The sequence below is a fragment of the Apodemus sylvaticus genome, chromosome 19 (assembly GCF_947179515.1).
Source record: "Apodemus sylvaticus chromosome 19, mApoSyl1.1, whole genome shotgun sequence".
In the NCBI taxonomy this organism is placed as follows: Eukaryota; Metazoa; Chordata; class Mammalia; order Rodentia; family Muridae; genus Apodemus; species Apodemus sylvaticus.
In genome coordinates, this window is record NC_067490.1 from 1160411 (window position 1) to 1169456 (window position 9046).

Sequence of the window (9046 nt, forward strand, 5' to 3'; positions counted from 1 at the left end):
CAAAATGACATGAAGATGTTGATAAAAAATGTTCCCCCTATACCTGCAGAGATGGTTATACTGTATATAGAGAGAACCAGACCTGGAAAGGCTCTAGGCAGCAGTGTAGGGGAATGCCAGGACAGGGAATCAGGAGGGGGTTGATTGGGGAACAGGGGGAGGGAAGAGGGATTATGGGACTTTCGGGGAGGGGGAACCAGGAAAGGGGAAATCATTTGAAATGTAAATAAAGAATATATCTAATAAAAAAGAACATTTTGCACAAAGAGAGAGAGAGAGAGAGAGAGAGAGAGAGAGAGAGAACCAGTGGGAGTCTGAAGTCTAGGAGCTCACAACCTCCTGTGAATCCTCCTCCAGAGTTTCTTCTGGCCTCCACTGATAAATGCACTCCCAATATTCATGCATACATAGACACAAAATCATACACATGACTAAAAAACAAAAGGTGAGTTTAAAAATATTCTACTTGTACATTTCTGTGAAGCTGCATTTCCTAACTGTACATAAAACTTAAACCTTAAAAAGAAAAAGGAGAAGAGAGATTCCAAGGGGGCTGTAGTGGAAAAGATGAGGACAAGGAAAGGCAGAAACATCAACATTTAATGTTTCTAACATTTCATTATATTTTGGAGAATAGTTTTTACATTTGGTAAACATTATCATTACTATGTTCAATGAACAAAATGTCTCAAGAATTCTCAACTCCTAGCATGGTGAACGTGATTTACTATATTACACACAAGCATGAGTACCTTTGTGGACCAATCAATTTCTAAGACTGTAAATATCCTGACATCTCCATGTTTGAGAGAAACAAGACTGTGCCTGACACCTCTTCAAGAATACCAACAGTCCCACAACACTGAGCTGTCTCTACAAACACTAAAATTACTCTCTGTCTCTCTGTCTCTCTGTCTCCTGTCTCTCTGTCTCTCTCTCTCTCTCTCTCTCTCTCTCTCTCTCTCTTTCCTCTCTCTGTGTGAGTGTGTCCCTTCCCTGTTTCTCTGTTTCTGTCGGTCTGTATCTCTCTGCTTTCTTATTTCTCAGTATTTTTTTTTCCGCTTCATTCTTTCTGTCTCTGTTATTCTGTCTCCTCTGTCTGTCTGTCTCACTTTCTCTGTATCTGTCTCTCTGTCTCTTTCTGTTGCTGTCTCTCTATGTGTATGACCTGTCTCTTTCTGTTGCTGTCTCACTATGTGTATGACCTGTCTCTGTCTGTGTGTCTGTCTCTGTGTTCCTGTATGTCTTCTATCAATTTATGATTTTATATTTCTCTATCAATGAGAACTAGGGCTGCAGGAGGCCAGCCTCAGAGGAAATCACTTAGAATCAGCAGTCCTGGACAGGGTCTACACAGGTCCTTATTTATTTTATAACTTTGTTCTTCAGCCTCCTCTAAGAATTCACAGTGGGAGTGATAGAGACCTGGTGCAATCAACCATGGAAAGGTTAACTACTGGGTGAGGAATCCCTAGAGCCTTGCATCCCCACCTCAAATTCAGCTCTGGGGCCTGGTATCCAGGGAGCCCTGTCTGGGGACAAGTTGTTTACCCTGATCCCTACACCTGTCCTTTTGACAACATCCTTCTAAGTCCTAGAACAGAAGCTGATGTGGCTGAAAGAATCAAGGAAGGAAAGGAAACAAAGGCCTAAGTTTTCACTGAAGTGCCCAGATCAGGTTTCTCATTTGCACTTTCACTAACCCACTGTTATGTCATGGCCCATTCCAGGCTAGCTCAGACCACTTGGACTGAGCCTTGGCTTCCTGATGATCTGAAATCACAGAATTCTGGAGAAATTTAGGACGGAGTTGGCTGCTCGGGTCAGTGGCCATGCAAGGAGGCCAATCGAAGTGTCAGACCTGAGAAAGATAATGTACTACTGACAGAACTCTAAGGATCTCCAACTAAATATCTTTCCAGTGTCTCCCTAGGAGACCAGGCTGACCATGCCCCCCCCACCTCACCCCACCCCTGCAGACTCTCAATCCTGAGACCTGCAGCACAGCACTCTGTGTGTTTTGGCCACCATTTAATACCTCTGAGATGAAGTACCCAGGTGTCCTTGCCCTTATCCTTGTCTTGGGTGAAGATGCAGCCTCCTTCTGACATATTGTGCCCCCACTGGCATCTATTATTCTGTCTGATCTGTCCTAGGAGACATAGTTTGGGTCTGGGGCCTGGGGAAGCTTCCACGGCTCTATAGCTGTTGCGTGGCAGGCTGGGAAGTGAGACGCAGTAGTCATGCAGAATGAAAAAGATTTCTTCTACTTCAGTTGTTCCCTCCGAGCTGAATCCAAAGGCTTGGAGTTAAAATGTGGCTCAGATTTCAGTTGTTTGCCAGAGGCATGGTGCTATATCCCAGTTTTAGAGGGTCTCTGGGACTTTCTGGAGGAAGGACGTTCTATAGAACTGGGGTGGACAAGATGTCTTAATACACACATAAGATAGATCTCCATCAAATCCACAAGTAACCTGCCTTTCCTTATCCAGACTCCGTGTTTAGGAAGTCTGCTTCTCAAATTTACTCCTCTATAACTGGTTGATAATCTGCCAGGTGAATCAAATTGTTGCAGACCCCGAGATCTAGAAATATAATGTGACAGAAGTCATGACCCTGGTACTGGGAAGATGGCTTAACTTTTAAAAGTGCTTACTGCTCTTGCAGTGGGGCTGAGTTCATTTCCAAGCTTCATCAAAAGGCCAATCACAAATTCCTGTTATTACAGCTCCATGGGATAAGATGCTCTCTTCTGAATTCTACAGGCATCTCCAACAGATTGGCATTCAACTCACACACACTCAAACATACACAGAAGGAAACAGTAAAATTAACCATAAAAATCAGTGCCCACACTCAAAAACTAGTTTGGGCTCGTTGTGAAGATTCAGTACATACACAGTGGTGCTTTGAATTAGTCTGGTTTACTATTGCTGTGATAAAACACCATGACCAAAAGTAACTTATGAAAAACAGTGCATATTTCATCTGACAAGTCGCAGGTCACATTTCGTCAGTGAAGAAGTTAGCTTGGGATCTGAAGACAGAAACATAGAGGCAGGAGCACTCCATGGACAAGTACTGATTAATGGTTTGACCACATTGCTTTCATGTATAATCCCAGCACATCTGCCTGTCAGATGGTTGAGCCATCCTATGTCATTCATTAATCTAGGAAACACCTTACAGGCTTGCCAAGACCAATCTGATGAAGATATTTTCTCCATTGAGGCTTCCTTTCCTATATACTGATAGCTATTGTCAACATGACAAAATTAAACATCAGCCAGGACATGGGCTGAATGAGAAGTGCCCTCAATAGTCTCAACTATTTGCTCTCTTGGTCATCAGCTCACTGGGCTTTGGGTAAGGTATGAAACATCTTGACCTGGAGCCTAGCTGGCAGAATACTTCCTGTCCTACAAATACTATCTTATAGCTCACAACTCACCTTGACATTGAGGACGTGGTCACCATTCTGGTTCACAGTGAAATGACCTGTCCCTCATTGCTACTCTAGATATCTTTTCACCTATAGTATGCCTTCATGCATGGATACTGTCCCTCAGGGCTCTGAAAAGAATGTCTTCTCACCTTGGTTCACACAATTCCTATTACCCAAGATTGTTTTGCAGATAGAGCCTCTTCATAGTTCTCTGATGGTTCCTATATGATCCCATTTTTTAAAATTTTATATAATGACCCTCAACAAATGCCAGGTAGATTTGGTAATCACTGAAGAGCCCAGTGCCCCAATGGAGGAACAGGGAGAGTCATGTTGAATTTAAGTGGAAATGCAGATTACTGAGTGACACAACCCAGCCAGTCTGAGCCCTGGCTCCTCTGTACAGAGGCTTTTTCCCTCCTCAACTCTAGACACAAGCATATGGTTCTGGATCTAAGACATGGATCAGGTGGGTTCTGGGTATAGATGGTCTCATATTTCTTTAGAGGACAGGCTGGGTCAGGAATGGTCTCGATTCACTGTATAACCTTCATTTCAATTAGCTGATTTGTGTCCCTAGGAATTACCAACAGAAGTAGGAAGAGACAAGTTGATTTTGGTAATGAAAAAATTAACTTCTGGAAACCAGGAACTCCAGAAGCTTCCACTTGACACTACCCAAGATCCTGGGCCTGGTATCCTGGGGAATAATGTCTGGGGACAAGTTGTTTCACCTTGATCCATGTGCTCTTAATCTGAATTACAATTTCCTAATGAGTTCCAACTCAGGAGTCAATAAGTTAGCAATTCTAGACCATTTTCCTCTCAAGATGTCTGTACATATTTAAATTTTCTGTGTATCTCCAAGGTAAATGTGCCTCTGGGGATTATGTCTAACCATAATGGCTATGTTGAAAATGGAATTTTGAGACTCATTTCATTGAGATTACATTCAGTAAAGACAACCTGGGTTAAAATAGTCCTTGTGGATGCAAGGACACTTGTTAATTTAAAAAAAAAAACATGCAGGGTTTATCAATTCTGATGCCTCTGATTTTTATCAGGTCAGTGGTTTCTCAAAGACCTCTCTTTGGTTCTAACATCAGAGCTTGGATCCCAGGCACAGGAGTAAAATTGGGCCTTAGCCCTAGTTGGCACTCTGTTACTGCTCCCACGCTAAGGGCCAATATGTGCATTCACTGTCTCTGAGATTCATCACAGGAGTTACTTCCTTTCATGAAGGGCTTAAAGTTTAAGATGTAAATGGATTTTAGTAAACTCTAATAGTTATTAATATGACTTCAACAGCCCCTCGATAGTCAAGACAGAGTTTTACAGATTAATAAATCAGCTTTAGCATAATTACTGGGTGAATTACTGTAATCTATTTTTCTATGTGTTAAACTGTTAGTCTCCCAGCTCTGCTGCCCAAGTACTTGTTCTTTGAGTCTTGCCCAAATTATATCTGCTCCATCAACATGTCCTCAGGCTCCACCTCTCCTGGCCACATGCTTATGATCCATCTGGACTCGAGGGGAATTTCTCCTCTCTTTACCTTCTTTCTTGTTCTCCTATTCTCTCTCTCTCTCTCTCTCTCTCTCTCTCTCTCTCTCTCTCTCTCTCCTCTCTCTCTCTCTCTCTCTCTCTCTCTCTCTCTCTCTCTCTCTTTGTCTCTTCCAGGTCTCTCCATGTGACCCCAACCCTGTTTCCTTTCCAAAAACCTACCTTCTTCTATTCTTCCAAGTAATTGCCAGTAACCACTATGTTTAACCAATTTCTTTTAAGTTTGGGAGGAAGTTTATGCAGCTAAGACTGGTAAACCTGGGAAATTGCCATGCAATACCTACAGAGCAAAGGAAGAAACCCAAGGATACCTATACAAACTAAAGTACCAACATAAGATCAGATTTAATAAAAGATGCCAAGTGAACAAAGATATGGCGAGAGGAGGCTTCATCTGCATAGGACCAAAGAAAAGGATAAGGGCACGGATGCCTGGGTCCTCAATCTTGCAGAAATTAAAATGTCTATAACATGTTTGATTGATGACTTTAGATGGTTCCTAATGAATGTGCAGAGCATTGTCCTGTATTTCTGGGTCTTGAGGGACAGCAGAACATCAGGCTGGTGTCAAACTGAGACATTGGAGAGAATTTTGAGTTGGAGATCATCAGATATCAGAGAAAGACAATACACTACATTTCTCACCTGTCACTTCCAAATTGATGTCATAAGGACATGGCATGCATGAGAACTAGCAGAGCAGAAAACTCCTTCATAAATTTCTTCAAATCTCTATAATCTCTAATCACCAGAATGCCAAATCTTAGTATACTTGGCTTGATCCTACTAGGAAAGGCCATGACACAATGAAACCCCAGGATCATGAAAAAGAGCTGGACACTCCAGTGAGAGATATAGGGTCTTTGCTTGAATTTCCTACCTTGATTCAGTCAGCAAGATCAGCATCTGCCCTAGGACTCAGAAGGATCTTGTCAATAGACATTTACAGAAATTATAGTAAGCAACTTGTCTCCAGCCACTGCTCCCAGGATACCAGGGCCCAGAGCTGAATTTGAGTAGGGGAAACATGGCTCTAGAGATTTGTTTCCTAGTAGCTAATCTTTCCATAGCACTTCAGGTCTTTGTACCTTCCACTGAAAATTCTTAGAGAAGCCAATCAGCCCCATCCTGTAGCTTAGACTTGTACTGTGAAAGACAACCATTCTAGACTAAATCTGTACTATCATTTAGGAGGAAGATGTCATCACCCTTTGCCTTCCTCTTTCTGCTGTCAGCCATGCTAGCCTTGACTCAGACTCAAGTAAGTGCTGGTTTTCAGAGAAACAACCACATTCTGAAGTTGCAAGGACAATGTACAGTATATTCACAAGCAAAGAAAGCCTAGCCTTGACCCTAGCCTTGCCAGACCCTCAAGGCTCTCCATTTAGGCTATCCCTGCCTGACTTTCTGCATCCTCTAGGTATAGAGTAATGTGTCCTGCCCATCACCCAGCCTAGTAGCCTTTCTCCATTCCCAGGAGAGGGGAGGGTCCCAATACAAGGTGGCTTTATGTTTCTACCAGCTCTACCTTTCTATGCAGGTGCCCCTGAGACTGAACTCCTGTATCTATGGTTCATATTCATTGATGCTCTACAGTTGAGAAATGTAGATTATGGAAAACATTAAAACTTAAAGATAAATGGCAGGATCCACCACACTAGCCATTTGGTACTTTACAAAATGTGCACACGTAGCACTTCTTCAAGGTTGGTTACCTTGTGGACTTGAGAAGATCTCTAAACTGCAAGCAACCTGCCTTTCCTAATCCAAACTCCTTTCTCACACAACTCCTCAGTAGGTGTTTGAGATCTGCCAAATTGTTCCAGACCCTGGAATCCAGCAAAGAAAAGCAGGTACATATCACTACCCTGGGACTGGGCTTAGCTCTTAAAAGAGCAGTGGACCTGGGTTCATTTCCAAGCATCATCAAAGGGCCACTCACAAAATCCTGTTATTTCAGTTCCATGGGATTAGATGCTTTCTTCCAGATTGCAAAGGCATCTCCAATCGATTGGAATGTACTACATACACAAACATATAAAGAAGTTAAAACTAAAATTAATGACAAATTATGACAAAATATGATAAAAAAATGATAAATTAATGACGTCTCCAAAACAAGTTTCAGTTAGTTGTGAAGTTGTCATACATGGCCAATTGTTGTTTGTACTACCCTGCTTTGATACTGCTGTAACAAAACAACATGACCAAAATAACTTGAGGATGAAAGAGTTTATTTCATTTGGTGAGTCCCAGGTCACACTTCAACAGTGAGGGAAGCATTCAAGCGAGGAACATGGACACGGGAGCACTCCATGGAGGACTGCCACTTACTAGTTTGCTCATCCTGCTTTAATATATAATCCAATAGAACAAGCCCAGCAATGATTTGGGCCTTAAAGACTTGCCTAAGGAAATGTGATGAAGGTGTTTTCTCCAGCAAGTTTCCTTTTACCTGTATAAAAGAAACTTGTGTCAAAATGACAAAACCAAAACAACAGCTAAGTTAAGGTCTGAATAAAAATGTCCTGTGCAGGCTCACTTGTTTGTACAGTTCATCCCCAGCTAATGGGGCTTTGGGACAAGTTATGAAACTTTCTGATCTGGAGTCTATCAGGAGGAATCCTCCATGTCCTGCTAATATTCTCTCAGAGCTCACAGTTCACATTGAGGCCATGCTAAGACCCCAAATAAAGAGTCACCTTATCTGTCCCTGACCCATACTCTAGATGATCTTTCACCTTCCACTTACACCCTGAAACGAACACTGTCCCTTCTGACTCTGCAAAGAGTGCTTTTCTTCTGGTACCACACAACTCATATTACCCAAAGTTGGTTTGTGGTTTTAGCCTGTTTGTAGTTCTCTGATAGTTTCTACAAGATACCAGTTCCTATTTTTATGTAACAGACTGTAAGAAATGCAGTTAGATCTGGTGATCACTGAAGAGCATAGTTCCAATTGGGGAACAGAGAGTGGCCAGTTGAGTTAAAAGCAGAAATTCAGATTTCCAGGTAATGCACCATAGTCAATATGAGCCCTGGTTCCTCTGTGAGGCTTTTTCCTCCCCAAACTCAGGACTCGTGCATATAGTTCTAGATCAATGACAGAGATCAGAAGAATTTAGGGTCAACGGATTCCTCTTATGGTTGGGAGTACAGGCTAAGTCAGGACTTGTCTCACTTCACTTTATAACGTTCGTGTGCATTAAGGAATTGGTGTCTCTAGGCACTACAAATGGGAATGACAGATGTTGATGTTGCTGGAGTATTGCTACTTTCTAATCTCCCAGGTGTGCCTGCAGGAGTTCCTTGCTACCACTCATATTCTCTGAATACTCAAATGAAAGACACACATGCAGGCATTTATTTCAATATGCCTTCAACAGCTCAGTAGGCCACACCCAAACTTCCACAGTACTAATGCCTCCCTCAGACACTCCTGAATTATCACTTACTAAAAATCCATATTCTATCTTTGCGACACCAGATCCAGGCCTGCAGCCCTCCCAGGAACCAATCCCAGGCGTTCACCTGTTGGCAGTCTTTTTGTATATCTGTCCTACTCTTCTCAGGGTTGGACCTTCCCCTTCCAGACATAGTTCTCTCTCCCTCCTCCTGTTTCCTTCCCTGGGACTCCTAGTAGTCCCGCCCACTGCTGCCTTACCCAGTCATTGGCCATTAGCAATTCTATTTACCAATCGCAGTCAACCAGAGGCTTAGACCTTCAGTGTCTTATATGAAGACATGCACATTCCAGTGTAATTCTGCAAACCCAAATAACATAATGCAAGCATTTACACAAATCCACAACACATGGTAAGATGAATAATGTAAGGATTAACTCTTGAAATGGAGGAACTCTAGAGCCTGCCTCCTCATTCTAACCTAAATCTTGTGGCCAGTATCCTGGGAGTAGTGTATGGGGACACATTGCTTTACCCTGATCCATGTCCTACTGGCTTGAGTCACAATTTTCTCCTGAGTCCAACCTCAGGGAGCAATATGTCCACAATTCTAGATCATTTTATTCTAAAAAAA